Here is a 17,389-nt window from a genome sequence, read left to right on the forward strand (position 1 = left end):
GATCTGGGGGCAGGAACAGGGTCAGACAGGGTCAGACAGGGTCAAAGACAATGTCCCAAATGGCACCCTATTCATATATATGTCATGACTTCCACCGAAAGTCGGTTCCTTTCCTTGTTCGGGCGGAGGTTTGGCGGTCGATCGTCACCGGCTTTCAAGCCATCGCCGCTCCATTTTTCATGTATCCATTTGTTTTGTCTTGTTCCCTGCACACCTGGTTTTCATTCCCCAATCAATTTCATATGTATTATTTCTCAGTTCCCCATCATGTCTTTGTGTAGGATTGTTTGTGTACGTGTATGTTGATATTGTGGATATTGTTACGCACATTACTTTTTGTCTATGTTCCGTGTTTTGGGCACATTTTATGCTATTTTGTGCTGTCATTTTGACCGGAATATAAGTGCGCTTGTTCACATACACTCTGCTCTCCTGCACCTGACTTCGCCTCAATTGTCATAGGCGTCATAAGGATTGGACCAAGGCGCAGCGGGTAAAGTGTTCATCTTCTTCATTTATTTAAAGATAACACTTAAACAAAAATAAACAAAACGACGAAACAGTTCCGTAAGGCAACACGGGCTATACAGGAAAACAACCACCCACAAAACACAAGTGAAACAAACACCAACTAAATATGGCCTCCAATTAGAGACAACGACAACCAGCTGCCTCTAATTGGAGGTCATTGCCAAAAACCCAACATAGAAATAGAAAACTAGATTTAAACAGACATAGAACCTAAACCAAAACACAGAAACACACAAAACAACCACCCCCTGCCACGCCCTGACCAAACTACAATGACAAATATCCCCTTTTACTGGTCAGGACGTGACACCAATACACACTCCTAACAATATAGTGCACTACCCTATTCCCTATATAGTGCAATACTTTTGACCAGATATTCATCTGATAGCTGCTGTATGTGATGAGTGGTTATACAAACACAGCATGCTAGCTGTTCCTGTAGACTTCTAGACATTGCGCTAACGCTAGTTATCATTAGCTCACAAAACTACCTTCAAACTTCCTTCAAACTGCACGCAGAGACATAAAAATGGTATCCACGAGTTAATCTGACTCTGCACTAACCGTTTAACCTCTATATACACCCAGAAAATCTCCCATTGAGGTCAGAATACTTATTTTACAAGGGACACCTGTGATGTGGTTGTAATGACGACAGCTCAACTAGCTGGTGTTCTTTACTGACCTGTAGGAACCCGCTAGGGTCGATCTACACACACACACACACACACACACACACACACACACACACACACACACACACACCACACACACCCTACCTGTAGGAATCCGCTGGGGTCGTTCTCCTTGATGACCTCCACACAGTATTCCATCAGGCCTGTTGTCTGACGCAGCTTCACTGTACAATGAGATATCTGATCCCTCACCACCTGGGAGAGAGGGAGGGGAGGGAGGGGGGGGAGGGAGGGAGGGGGGGGAGAGGGAGGGAGGGAGGGGAGGGAGGGAGGGAGGGAGGGAGGGAGAGGGAGGGAGGGAGAACGAGATGTTAATTCAAATTATAAGAGCGAATAGATAGGTCTTAGGGAGGGACACATACTGTATTAAACAGCAGAGGTTTCAGTGGTTGAATTATAATAACAATAATAATAATAAGAGTTATAAAAATATAATAGTGGAGCTTAAGACATCAGAGCAGGAAGTAGAGAAGGGAAGGAGAAGAGAGGAGAGGAAAAGAGAAGAGGGTGGGAGGAAAGGAGAGAAGAGGAGGAGAGGAAGGATGAGAAGAGGAGAGGAGGAAGGAGAGAAGAGGAGAGGAGGAAGGAGAGAAGAGGAGAGGAAAGAGAGAAGAGGAGAGGAGGAAAAGGAGGAGAGAAGAGAGGAAGGAGAGAAGAGGAGAGAAGAGAGGAAGGAGAGAAGAGAGGAAGGAGAGAAGAGGAGGAGAGGAAGGAGAGAAGAGGAGAGGAGGAAAAGGAGAAGAGGAGAGGAGGAAGGAGAGAAGAGGGTGGGAGGAAAAGGAGAAGAGGAGGAGAGGAAGGAGAGAAGAGGAGGAAGGAGAGAAGAGAATTGGAGGAAAAAGTGGCATTATTGACAATATGTGACTAATTTCAGGAAACTAAGCATATGTCGCTCGTCACTACTTCACAGGAGATGCATTTTAACTTTTTATTTTTTTAAAGGCAGAAATGCCTTCTAGAACATGTGAACTTTCATGTGCCTTAATAAATTACAAACCTAGTTGGTTTAGCCATGGAAAAAGTCCATGATTGGCTGAGATAATGATGGGTTGGACATGCCGAGAGATGAGTTCTGATTGGTCTGCCATGTAGCATGCTTCTGTCTACAACATGAGCTGCTCAGTATGTGTAGGTAATCCTTTCTAACGCAGATTTTTTGAAGATGTCACAAATAACTTCCAAAGTGTTGCTAATGCTCTCCACTTTCTGGAGGACCAGGTTCTGAAATCAGTGGAATTCCCGGTGGAAGCACAATATGATAGCTAAGGAGATGGAGAAAATGTAGGTCGTTTGTTTGCAAATATGCAGAGGGAGTCGAAAAGAGAACACACACAGAAGACTGTTGTATAAAACACCTGTCTTCGGATTACATCTTTAAACTAAGAGCAACCGTGGCGTCCGTGACAGAGAGGGAGAAGCTTCCATCCATATACACGGGTAAGAGAGTCTAGCTAGCTACATTTTCAGATATTTTATACGTTTCAAATTTTGTTAGAAAGTCATTTTCATTGCAAGTTAAAGCGTACTGTTAGCTAGCTAGCTAATGTTAACTGTCTGGCTGTCTCAATAGCTAACGTTAATGTGTATGATCTGTGTAGTATGCTGTGTAGTATGCTACTGTTAGCTAGCTAGCTAATGCTAACGGTCTGGCTGGCTCAATAGCTAACGTTAACGTGTATGATCTGTGTAGTATGCTGTGTGGTATGCTACTGTTAGCTAGCTAGCTAATGTTAGCTGTCTGGCTCAATAGCTAACGTTAACGTGTATGATCTGTGTAGTATGCTAGCTAGCTAACGTTAACGTGTATGATCTGTGTAGTATGCTACTGTTAGCTAGCTAACGTTAACATGTATGATCTGTGTAGTATGCTACTGTTAGCTAGCTAACGTTAACGTGTATGATCTGTGTAGTATGCTACTGCTAGCCAGCTAACGTTAACGTGTATGATCTGTGTAGTATGCTACTGTTAGCTAGCTAACGTTAACGTGTATGATCTGTGTAGTATGCTACTGTTAGCTAGCTAACGTTAACGTGTATGATCTGTGTAGTATGCTACTGCTAGCCAGCTAACGTTAACGTGTATGATCTGTGTAGTATGCTACTGCTAGCTAGCTAAGGTTAACGTGTATGATCTGTGTAGTATGCTACTGCTAGCTAGCTAACGTTAACCTGTATGATCTGTGTAGTATGCTACTGTTAGCTAGCTAACGTTAACGTGTATGATCTGTGTAGTATGCTAGCTAGCTAACGTTAACGTGTATGATCTGTGTAGTATGCTAGCTAGCAACGTTAACGTGTATGATCTGTGTAGTATGCTACTGTTAGTAGCTAACGTTAACGTGTTGATCTGTGTAGTATGCTACTGTTAGCTAGCTAAGTTACGTGTATGATCTGTGTAGTATGCTAATGCTAGCTAGCTAAGGTAACGTGTATGATCTGTGTAGTATGCTGCCAGCATATCAGTATGACATGTTAAACTCTGTTCCTTGGTGTAGCTTTCAGGAGATCCATGTTAAAAAAAACCTGTTTATGGTACAGTGGTACATTGGTACACTGGTTACACTGGTACATGGTACACTGGTACACTGGTATACCTGGTAGACTGGTACATTGGTACACTGGGTATACTGGTACACTGGTATAATGGTAGACTGGTAGACTGGTACATTGGTACACTGGTACACTGGTACACTGGTACACGGTAGACTGGTTACACTGGTACACTGGTACACTGGTACACTGGTATACTGTGTACACTGGTACACTGGTATACTGGTATACTGGTATACTGGTACACTGGTACACTGGTATACTGGTACACTGGTACACTGGTACACTGGTACACTGGTGCACTGGTATGTAATCACCTTGAGGACCCTACTCCCAGGCCACAACACACTGGGTATGTCCAAAATGGCACCCTATTTCATATATAGTGCATTATGGGCCCTGATCTAAAGTAGTTCACTACATAGGGAATAGGATGCACTATGGGTCCTGGCTTAAAGTAGTGCACTACATAGGGAATAGGGTGCACTATGGGTCCTGGTTTAAAGTAGTGCACTACATAGGGAATAGGGTGCACTATGGGTCCTGGTTTAAAGTAGTGCACTACATAGGGAATAGGGTGCACTATGGTTCCTGGTTTAAAGTAGTGCACTACATAGGGAATAGGGTGCACTATGGGTCCTGGTTTAAAGTAGTGCACTACATAGGGAATAGGGTGCACTATGGGTCCTGGTTTAAAGTAGTGCACTACATAGGGAATAGGGTGCCGTTTGAGTCTCATGCCCAGCCTCGCCTTGGAGCTGTTTAGATAGATGTTACCTACCAACACTAGTCCAGCAACTGCTAGTCTGCTGATTTTTAAATGTGTTGTTTGTGTTTGTGTGTGTGTGTCACTGTGTGTGTGTCACTGTGTGTGTGTCACTGTGTGTGTGTGTCACTGTGTGTGTGTGTGTCACTGTGTGTGTGTGTGTCACTGTGTGTGTGTGTGTCACTGTGTGTGTGTGTGTCACTGTGTGTGTGTCACTGTGTGTGTGTGTCACTGTGTGTGTGTCACTGTGTGTGTGTGTGTGTGTCACTGTGTGTGTGTCACTGTGTGTGTGTGTGTGTGTCACTGTGTGTGTGTGTCACTGCGTGTGTGTCACTGTGTGTGTGTGTGTCACTATTTGTGTGTGTGTCACTGTGTGTGTGTGTGTGTGTGTGTGTGTGTGTGTGTGTGTGTGTGTGTGTGTGTGTGTGTGTGTCACTGTGTGTGTGTGTATCGATGTGTTGGTTTGGATATTAGCAGTACAGTTCTCACACTGACTGACAGTAACTCATAATGTGTGTTGTCATGCAATGTCTTGCGACCACGGTACATTTTATATGGTCCTTCCAGCTGGATTAGAACCAACAAACCAATGTCCTGCGACCGCGGTACATTTTATATGGTCCTTCCAGCTGGATTAGAACCAACAAACCAATGTCCTGCGACCGCGGTATATTTTATATGGTCCTTCCAGCTGGATGTCCTAAGGATCTGTGTGGTCTGCCCTTACCCCTGGTCTCTCTCTATCCCCCTGGTCTCTCTCTATCCCCCTGGTCTCTCTCTCTATCTATCTCCCTGGTCTCTCTCTCTATCTATCTCCCCGGTCTGTCTCTCTATCTATCTCCTTGGTCTCTCTCTCTATCTAGCTCCCTAGTCTCTCTCTCTATCTATCTCCCTGGTCTCTCTCTATCCCCCTGGTCTCTCTCTCTATCTATCTCCCTGGTCTCTCTCTCTATCTCTCTCCCAGGTCTCTCTCTCTATCTATCTCCCTGGTCTCTCTCTCTATCTATCTCCCTGGTCTGTCCCTCCCCCTGATCTCTCTCTATCCCCTGGTCTCTCTCTCCATATCCCTGGTCTCTCTCTCCATATCCCTGGTCTCTCTCTCTATCTATCTCCCTGGTCTCTCTCTCTCCATCTCCCTGGTCTCTCTCTCCATCTCCCTTGTCTCTCTCCATCTCCCTTGTCTCTCTCCATCTTCCTGGTCTCTCTCTCCATATCCCTGGTCTCTCTATCTATCCCCCCGGTCTGTCCATCTCTCTGGTCTCTCTCTCTATCTCCCTTGTCTCTCTCTCTATCTCCCTGGTCTCTCTCTCCATCTCCCTGGTCTCTCTCTCCATCTCCCTGGTCTCTCTCTCCATCTCCCTGGTCTCTCCTCTCCATCTCCCTGGTCTCTCTCTCCATCTCCCTGGTCTCTCTCTCCATCTCCCTGGTCTCTCTCTCCATATCCCTGGTCTCTCCCTCCATATCCCTGGTCTCTCTCTCCATATCCCTGGTCTCTCTCTCCATCTCCCTGGTCTCTCTCTCTATCTCCCTGGTATCTCTCTCCATCTCCCTGGTCTCTCTCTCCATATCCCTGGTCTCTCTCTCCATCTCCCTGGTCTTTCTCCATCTCCCTGGTCTCTCTCTCCATCTCCCTGGTCTCTCTCTCCATCTCCCTGGTCTCTCTCTCCATATCCCTGGTCTCTCTCTCCATATCCCTGGTCTCTCTCTCCATATCCCTGGTCTCTCTCTCCATATCCCTGGTCTCTCTCTCCATCTCCCTGGTCTCTCTCCACCTCCCTGGTCTCTCTCCATATCCCTGGTCTCTCTCTCCATCTCCCTGGTCTCTCTCCATCTCCCTGGTCTCTCTCCATATCCCTGGTCTCTCTCTCCATATCCCTGGTCTCTCTCTCCATATCCCTGGTCTCTCTCTCCATATCCCTGGTCTCTCTCTCCATATCCCTGGTCTCTCTCTCCATATCCCTGGTCTCTCTCTCCATATCCCTGGTATTTCTCTATCTCCCTGGTCTCTCTCCATCTCCCTGGTCTGTGATTATTTGGTCTATCCTTTCGACCACGGTGCATTTTATATGGTACACGGAGACGGATTGGAACCAAGACCTAAGAACCACAACAATGTTTGAGCTCTTTTCCTGCCAGGCAGGCCTGTGGACTAGCTGGTGGAATGTGAACTGACCTCACCCCTGGTCCAGTAGACTGTGATAATGTAGGCTCTGGCTGCCTGTTCCCTGTAGTGCACTACTTTAGACCAGAGCTCTATATAGGAAATAGGGTTCCATTTATAGTGAACTACTTTAGACCAGAGCTCTATATAGGGAATAGGGTTCCATTTATAGTGCACTACTTTTGACCAGAGCTCTATATAGAGAATAGGGTTCAATTTATAGTGCACTACTTTAGACCAGAGCTCTATATAGAGAATAGGGTTCCATTTATAGTGCACTACTTTAGACCAGAGCTCTATATAGAGAATAGGGTTAATTTATAGTGCACTACTTTAGACCAGAGCTGTATGTGTATGTGTGCTCCTGTGTGGCCCTGGGCCCAGGCTGCGGTGTCAGGTTGTCCACACCCCTGCAGTGGCCTGGCACCGCTCCAAGAGGTGCTTCTCTTCTCACTGCAGACAACCGGCTTCCTGTTGAACAGAAAAAGTTTAACCACCCTCCTCCTCTCCTCTCTTCCCCATCACCCCCTCACCCCCTACTCACCCCTCTCACCTCTCCCCTACTCCTCCCCCTTACCCCTCCTCTCTCCCCTCCACTCCTCCCCCTTGACCAGGGCCACATAAGACTTGTTAAAAGTAGTGCACTATATAGGGAATAGGGTGCCATTTGGGATGTACTCAGAGATATAAAACTGCTACAGGAAATATCAATACAACTGCTTCAGCTGATGAGTCCAGATCCATTTCTCTGGGTTTTGTCAGGTTGGAGGAATTACATTTCAATTACTGGGTGAAGACAAGAGAGAGATGAGAGAGAGAGAGAGAGAGAGAGAGAGGAGAGAGAGAGAGAGAGAGAGGAGAGAGAGAGAGAGAGAGAGAGAGAGAGAGGAGAGAGAGAGAGAGAGAGAGAGAGAGAGAGAGAGAGAGAGAGAGAGAGAGAGAGAGAGAGAGAGAGAGAGAAGAGAGAGAGAGAGCAGTAAAAGAGGGCAGAATAAAGAAGTAGAGGACAGAGGTATGTCTAAGTGGGCCACTGCCTCTGTCTCTCTCTCTCTCTCTCTCTCTCTCTCTCTCTCTCTCTCTCTCTCTCTGCAGAGCTGGTGGGGCCAGGAACCATTCCTCTCTGAGTCACTCGTGGCTGGGGTCATTAACACTGTTGTACCTATTCAGCAGCACAGCCAAAACGGTCTGAAACAGATACAGGGTCAGAGTGGGCCAGAGACCTGGAAAAAACAGGGACACCCCACATGAAAGAAGACTATAGTGTATACTGTGGTAAGATTACTATAGTATTTACTGTAGTGTTTTTGCAGACTGTAGTGTACTGAAATATTCACTGTCGTGTTTTAGATCAGACTAAGGACACTAACCCTAGATCACAGACTAAGGACACTAACCCTAGATCACAAAGGACACTAACCCTAGATCACAGACTAAGGACACTAGATCACAGACTAAGGACACTAACTCTAGATCACAGACTAAGGACACTAGATCACAGACTAAGGACACTAGATCACATACTAAGGACACTAGATCATAGCCTAAGGACACTAACCCTAGATCACAGACTAAGGACACTAACCCTAGATCACAGGCTAAGGACACTAACTCTAGATCACAGACTAAGGACACTAGATCACAGACTAAGGACACTAACCCTAGATCACAGACTAAGGACACTAGATCACAGACTAAGGACACTAGATCACAGACTAAGGACACTAGATCACAGACTAAGGACACTAACCCTAGATCACAGACTAAGGACACTAGATCGCAGACTAAGGACACTAACCCTAGATCACAGACTAAGGACACTAGATCACAGACGAAGGACACTAGATCACAGACTAAGGACACTAACCCTAGATCACAGACTAAGGACACTAGATCACAGACTAAGGACACTAACCCTAGATCATAGCCTAAGGACACTAACCCTAGATCACAGACTAAGGACACTAGATCACAGACTAAGGACACTAGATCAAATCAAATCAAATAGTATTTACTGTAGTGTTTTTGCAGACTGTAGTGTACTGAAATATTCACTGTCGTGTTTTAGATCAGACTAAGGACACTAACCCTAGATCACAGACTAAGGACACTAACCCTAGATCACAAAGGACACTAACCCTAGATCACAGACTAAGGACACTAACCCTAGATCACAGACTAAGGACACTAACTCTAGATCACAGACTAAGGACACTAGATCACAGACTAAGGACACTAGATCACATACTAAGGACACTAGATCATAGCCTAAGGACACTAACCCTAGATCACAGACTAAGGACACTAACCCTAGATCACAGGCTAAGGACACTAACTCTAGATCACAGACTAAGGACACTAGATCACAGACTAAGGACACTAGATCACAGACTAAGGACACTAACTCTAGATCACAGACTAAGGACACTAGATCACAGACTAAGGACACTAGATCACAGACTAAGGACACTAGATCACAGACTAAGGACACTAACCCTAGATCACAGACTAAGGACACTAGATCGCAGACTAAGGACACTAACCCTAGATCACAGACTAAGGACACTAGATCACAGACGAAGGACACTAGATCACAGACTAAGGACACTAACCCTAGATCACAGACTAAGGACACTAGATCACAGACTAAGGACACTAACCCTAGATCATAGCCTAAGGACACTAACCCTAGATCACAGACTAAGGACACTAGATCACAGACTAAGGACACTAGATCAAATCAAATCAAATTTATTTATATAGCCCTTCGTATATCAGCTGAAATCTCAAAGTGCTGTACAGAAACCCAGCCTAAAACCCCAAACAGCAAGCAATGCATGTGAAAGAGGCACGGTGGCTAGGAAAAACTCCCTAGGAAAAACTCCCTAGAAAGGCCAAAAACCTAGGAAGAAACCTAGAGAGGAACCAGGCTATGAGGGGTGGCCAGTCCTCTTCTGGCTGTGCCGGGTGGATATTATAACAGAACATGGTCAAGATGTTAAAATGTTCATAAATGACCAGCATGGTCAAATAATAATAATCATTGTAGTTGTCGAGGGTGCAACAAGCACATCCGGTGAACAGGTCAGGGTTCCGTAGCCGCAGGCAGAACAGTTGAAACTAGATCACAGACGAAGGACACTAGATCACAGACTAAGGACAATAGATCATAGCCTAAGGACACTAACCCTAGATCACAGACTAAGGACACTAACCCTAGATCACAGGCTAAGGACACTAACTCTAGATCACAGACTAAGGACACTAGATCACAGAATAAGGACACTAACTCTAGATCACAGACTAAGGACACTAGATCACACACTAAGGACATTAGATCACAGACTAAGGACACTAGATCATAGCCTAAGGACACTAACCCTAGATCACAGACTAAGGACACTAACCCTAGATCACAGGCTAAGGACACTAACTCTAGATCACAGACTAAGGACACTAGATCACAGACTAAGGACACTAGATCACAGACTAAGGACACTAACCCTAGATCACAGACTAAGGACACTAGATCACAGACTAAGGACACTAGATCACAGACTAAGGACACTAGATCACAGACTAAGGACACTAACCCTAGATCACAGACTAAGGACACTAGATCGCAGACTAAGGACACTAACCCTAGATCACAGATTAAGGACACTAGATCACAGACGAAGGACACTAGATCACAGACTAAGGACACTAACCCTAGATCACAGACTAAGGACACTAGATCACAGACTAAGGACACTAAGCCTAGATCACAGACTAAGGACACTAACCCTAGATCACAGACTAAGGACACTAGATCACAGACTAAGGACACTAGATCACAGACTAAGGACACTAACCCTAGATCATAGCCTAAGGACACTAACCCTAGATCACAGACTAAGGACACTAACCCTAGATCACAGGCTAAGGACACTAACTCTAGATCACAGACTAAGGACACTAGATCACAGACTAAGGACACTAGATCACAGACTAAGGACACTAACCCTAGATCACAGGCTAAGGACACTAGATCACAGACTAAGGACACTAGATCACAGACTAAGGACACTAGATCACAGACTAAGGACACTAACCCTAGATCACAGACTAAGGACACTAGATCGCAGACTAAGGACACTAACCCTAGATCACAGACTAAGGACACTAGATCACAGACGAAGGACACTAGATCACAGACTAAGGACACTAACCCTAGATCACAGACTAAGGACACTAGATCACAGACTAAGGACACTAACCCTAGATCATAGCCTAAGGACACTAACCCTAGATCACAGACTAAGGACACTAGATCACAGACTAAGGACACTAGATCAAATCAAATCAAATTTATTTATATAGCCCTTCGTATATCAGCTGAAATCTCAAAGTGCTGTACAGAAACCCAGCCTAAAACCCCAAACAGCAAGCAATGCATGTGAAAGAGGCACGGTGGCTAGGAAAAACTCCCTAGGAAAAACTCCCTAGAAAGGCCAAAAACCTAGGAAGAAACCTAGAGAGGAACCAGGCTATGAGGGGTGGCCAGTCCTCTTCTGGCTGTGCCGGGTGGATATTATAACAGAACATGGTCAAGATGTTAAAATGTTCATAAATGACCAGCATGGTCAAATAATAATAATCATTGTAGTTGTCGAGGGTGCAACAAGCACATCCGGTGAACAGGTCAGGGTTCCGTAGCCGCAGGCAGAACAGTTGAAACTAGATCACAGACGAAGGACACTAGATCACAGACTAAGGACAATAGATCATAGCCTAAGGACACTAACCCTAGATCACAGACTAAGGACACTAACCCTAGATCACAGGCTAAGGACACTAACTCTAGATCACAGACTAAGGACACTAGATCACAGAATAAGGACACTAACTCTAGATCACAGACTAAGGACACTAGATCACAGACTAAGGACATTAGATCACAGACTAAGGACACTAGATCATAGCCTAAGGACACTAACCCTAGATCACAGACTAAGGACACTAACCCTAGATCACAGGCTAAGGACACTAACTCTAGATCACAGACTAAGGACACTAGATCACAGACTAAGGACACTAGATCACAGACTAAGGACACTAACCCTAGATCACAGACTAAGGACACTAGATCACAGACTAAGGACACTAGATCACAGACTAAGGACACTAGATCACAGACTAAGGACACTAACCCTAGATCACAGACTAAGGACACTAGATCGCAGACTAAGGACACTAACCCTAGATCACAGATTAAGGACACTAGATCACAGACGAAGGACACTAGATCACAGACTAAGGACACTAACCCTAGATCACAGACTAAGGACACTAGATCACAGACTAAGGACACTAACCCTAGATCACAGACTAAGGACACTAACCCTAGATCACAGACTAAGGACACTAGATCACAGACTAAGGACACTAGATCACAGACTAAGGACACTAGATCACAGACTAAGGACACTAACCCTAGATCATAGCCTAAGGACACTAACCCTAGATCACAGACTAAGGACACTAGATCACAGACGAAGGACACTAGATCACAGACTAAGGACAATAGACCATAGCCTAAGGACACTAACCCTAGATCACAGACTAAGGACACTAACCCTAGATCACAGGCTAAGGACACTAACTCTAGATCACAGACTAAGGACACTAGATCACAGACTAAGGACACTAACTCTAGATCACAGACTAAGGACACTAGATCACAGACTAAGGACACTAGATCACAGCCTAAGGACACTAGATCATAGCCTAAGGACACTAACCCTAGATCACAGACTAAGGACACTAACCCTAGATAACAGGCTAAGGACACTAACTCTAGATCACAGACTAAGGACACTAGATCACAGACTAAGGACACTAACTCTAGATCACAGACTAAGGACACTAGATCACAGACTAAGGACACTAGATCACAGACTAAGGACACTAGATCATAGCCTAAGGACACTAACCCTAGATCACAGACTAAGGACACTAACCCTAGATCACAGGCTAAGGACACTAACTCTAGATCACAGACTAAGGACACTAGATCACAGACTAAGGACACTAGATCACAGACTAAGGACACTAACCCTAGATCACAGACTAAGGACACTAGATCACAGACTAAGGGCACTAGATCACAGACTAAGGACACTAGATCACAGACTAAGGACACTAACCCTAGATCACAGACTAAGGACACTAGATCGCAGACTAAGGACACTAACCCTAAATCACAGACTAAGGACACTAGATCACAGACTAAGGACACTAGATCACAGACTAAGGACACTAGATCACAGACTAAGGACACTAACCCTAGATCATAGCCTAAGGACACTAACCCTAGATCACAGACTAAGGACACTAGATCACAGACTAAGGACACTAACCCTAGATCACAGACTAAGGACACTAGATCACAGACGAAGGACACTAGATCACAGACTAAGGACACTAACCCTAGATCATAGCCTAAGGACACTAGATCACAGACTAAGGACACTAGATCACAGACAGAAACACAAAACAAAGCAAATATTTGACTCTGGGCCCGAGTATTAGGCAGTTTACTCTGGGCACGATATTCATCCGAAATCGAAAATACTGCCCCCTATACCCTAAAAAGTTAAGGCAAACAGCGTATGCTTTTACTAATCATAGTTGCACACCTCATGTAGCCTAGCCCTATGGCCTATATGTTTTGATAAGGTTTGTATCACAACTAAAGTGGCGAAATAACTTCTTAAAAGCACACGAATCCGCTTTACAACAGGTGTAGAGCCTAACTGGCATACACATACGCAGCACGTGAGTATTTTATTTTTTTATTTTATTTTATTTATTTATTTCACCTTTATTTAACCAGGTAGGCAAGTTGAGAACAAGTTCTCATTTACAATTGCGACCTGTATCACGTTTGAGGAAGATCATTTTCACCATAAAAACAAATTTGTGGTCACTTTTGATAATGATGTTTTCCTGCTTCACTCTTATATCCTACTGCCATGTGCACATTTCTACGCTTATAATGTGAAGAAATAGTCTAATAGTTTATCAACATTTTAAGCAAAACGTTTTTATCTGTTAAAACAGCTTTTAATATGAGATCTATTGCATCCCACAACTGTCCCGCACTATGTTTGGAATATTTATTTCTCGCACAGAATAGGTCTTACTTTTGTACTACGGGGGATAGTAGATTGACATAGGGCTAGTGCTTTTGCTGTTTGTTAGGCCTACTCATCTTGTTGGTTGACGATATCTTCAATATGCGCCTCGGGAATTGGATAAGGATGCGTGCAGTTGCGTACCCGATGTGTCTTCACTTGTAGCCTGTGAGAAAGTTCCGGTCATATTTTATTTTATTTTATATTTTATTTCACCTTTATTTAACCAGGTAGGCAAGTTGAGAACAAGTTCTCATTTACAATTGCGACCTGGCCAAGATAAAGCAAAGCAGTTGATTGAGAGCCATGTGAGTGAGAGGTGCTTTGACACGCAGGCGGGAGAAAGGAATTATAATTATTATATTCAGCCCAAGGGCACAACGGCCACTGGCCACAAAAGGCACCAATGTTTTTAGGGGGATTATGGCCGCACAAAGGGGAAATTCGAGGCCTTATCAAGTGCTTGTCAAATTGTGAACGAGAGACTGATGAAGTGTGTACAGCCTGCACAAAAAAACAAAGCAGAGCTCATGCCTTTCATGCAACTTTAAAAAAATCATCATTAGAGTCTCATCATGCAGCCTTACAATGTATTAAACATGAAAACATATAGCCCAACGTTTGTAGAACAACTAAAGTTACATGAATAACTCTAAATTAAACATATACTGTAGGAATACCTATTTCTTTGTTAACCGCTCAACACAGAATAGCCGCATGTGCGCACAACCCTCAAATCATTGAGAAAATATCCTTTCTATTTTATTCAGTTTTGTTCAGGTGTGTTTCTTCATACTATAAAATGACACGGAATTCTAAGCAAATCTTGTCTGCTAAATGAACTAGTGTAGCCCACAGCCATATGGCATAGAACGATTAGGACCTGCTAAATGAACTAGTGTAGCCCACAGCCATATGGCATAGAACGATTAGGACCTGCTAAATGAACTAGTGTAGCCCACAGCCATATGGCATAGAACGATTAGGACCTGCTAAATGAACTAGTGTAGCCCACAGCCATATGGCATAGAACGATTAGGACCTGCTAAATGAACTAGTGTAGCCCACAGCCATATGGCATAGAACGATTAGGACCTGCTAAATGAACTAGTGTAGCCCACAGCCATATGGCATAGAACGATTAGGACCTGCTAAATGAACTAGTGTAGCCCACAGCCATATGGCATAGAACGATTAGGACCTGCTAAATGAACTAGTGTAGCCCACAGCCATATGGCATAGAACGATTAGGACCTGCTAAATGAACTAGTGTAGCCCACAGCCATATGGCATAGAACGATTAGGACCTGCTAAATGAACTAGTGTAGCCCACAGCCATATGGCATAGAACGATTAGGACCTGCTAAATGAACTAGTGTAGCCCACAGCCATATGGCATAGAACGATTAGGACCTGCTAAATGAACTAGTGTAGCCCACAGCCATATGGCATAGAAAGATTAGGACCTGCTAAATGAACTAGTGTAGCCCACAGCCATATGGCATAGAACGATCAGGACCTGCTAAATGAACTAGTGTAGCCCACAGCCATATGGCATAGAACGATCAGGACCTGCTAAATGAACTAGTGTAGCCCACAGCCATATGGCATAGAACGAATAGGACCTGCTAAATGAACTAGTGTAGCCCACAGCCATATGGCATAGAACGATTAGGACCTGCTAAATGAACTAGTGTAGCCCACAGCCATATGGCATAGAACGATCAGGACCTGCTAAATGAACTAGTGTAGCCCACAGCCATATGGCATAGAACGAATAGGACCTGCTAAATGAACTAGTGTAGCCCACAGCCATATGGCATAGAACGATTAGGACCTGCTAAATGAACTACTGTAGCCCACAGCCATATGGCATAGAACGATTAGGACCTGCTAAATGAACTAATGTAGCCCACAGCCATATGGCATAGAACGATTAGGACCTGCTAAATGAACTAGTGTAGCCCACAGCCATATGGCATAGAACGATTAGGACCTGCTAAATGAACTAGTGTAGCCCACAGCCATATGGCATAGAACGATTAGGACCTGCTAAATGAACTAGTGTAGCCCACAGCCATATGGCATAGAACGATTAGGACCTGCTAAATGAACTAGTGTAGCCCACAGCCATATGGCATAGAACGATTAGGACCTGCTAAATGAACTAGTGTAGCCCACAGCCATATGGCATAGAACGATTAGGACCTGCTAAATGAACTAGTGTAGCCCACAGCCATATGGCATAGAACGATTAGGACCTGCTAAATGAACTAGTGTAGCCCACAGCCATATGGCATAGAAAGATTAGGACCTGCTAAATGAACTAGTGTAGCCCACAGCCATATGGCATAGAACGATCAGGACCTGCTAAATGAACTAGTGTAGCCCACAGCCATATGGCATAGAACGATCAGGACTTGCTAAATGAACTAGTGTAGCCCACAGCCATATGGCATAGAACGAATAGGACCTGCTAAATGAACTAGTGTAGCCCACAGCCATATGGCATAGAACGATTAGGACCTGCTAAATGAACTAGTGTAGCCCACAGCCATATGGCATAGAACGATTAGGACCTGCTAAATGAACTAGTGTAGCCCACAGCCATATGGCATAGAACGATTAGGACCTGCTAATGAACTAGTGTAGCCCACAGCCATATGGCATAGAACGATTAGGACCTGCTAAATGAACTAGTGTAGCCCACAGCCATATGGCATAGAACGATTAGGACCTGCTAAATGAACTAGTGTAGCCCACAGCCATATGGCATAGAACGATTAGGACCTGCTAAATGAACTAGTGTAGCCCACAGCCATATGGCATAGAACGATCAGGACCTGCTAAATGAACTAGTGTAGCCCACAGCCATATGGCATAGAAAGATTAGGACCTGCTAAATGAACTAGTGTAGCCCACAGCCATATGGCATAGAACGATCAGGACCTGCTAAATGAACTAGTGTAGCCCACAGCCATATGGCATAGAACGATCAGGACCTGCTAAATGAACTAGTGTAGCCCACAGCCATATGGCATAGAACGAATAGGACCTGCTAAATGAACTAGTGTAGCCCACAGCCATATGGCATAGAACGATTAGGACCTGCTAAATGAACTAGTGTAGCCCACAGCCATATGGCATAGAACGATTAGGACCTGCTAAATGAACTAGTGTAGCCCACAGCCATATGGCATAGAACGATTAGGACCTGCTAAATGAACTAGTGTAGCCCACAGCCATATGGCATAGAACGATTAGGACCTGCTAAATGAACTAGTGTAGCCCACAGCCATATGGCATAGAACGATTAGGACCTGCTAAATGAACTAGTGTAGCCCACAGCCATATGGCATAGAACGATTAGGACCTGCTAAATGAACTAGTGTAGCCCACAGCCATATGGCATAGAACGATTAGGACCTGCTAAATGAACTAGTGTAGCCCACAGCCATATGGCATAGAACGATTAGGACCTGCTAAATGAACTAGTGTAGCCCACAGC

The 17,389-nt window shown here is 44.5% G+C and overlaps 1 pseudogene; it reads right to left on the reverse strand.

The window, feature by feature from the left end:
- Window positions 1-17,389, reverse strand: part of LOC115187866 (E3 ubiquitin-protein ligase TRIM9-like) — a 45,649-nt pseudogene that overhangs the window by 11,713 nt on the left and 16,547 nt on the right.

This window comes from Salmo trutta, unplaced genomic scaffold (genome assembly GCF_901001165.1).
Source record: "Salmo trutta unplaced genomic scaffold, fSalTru1.1, whole genome shotgun sequence".
NCBI classification, from domain to species: domain Eukaryota; kingdom Metazoa; phylum Chordata; class Actinopteri; order Salmoniformes; family Salmonidae; genus Salmo; species Salmo trutta.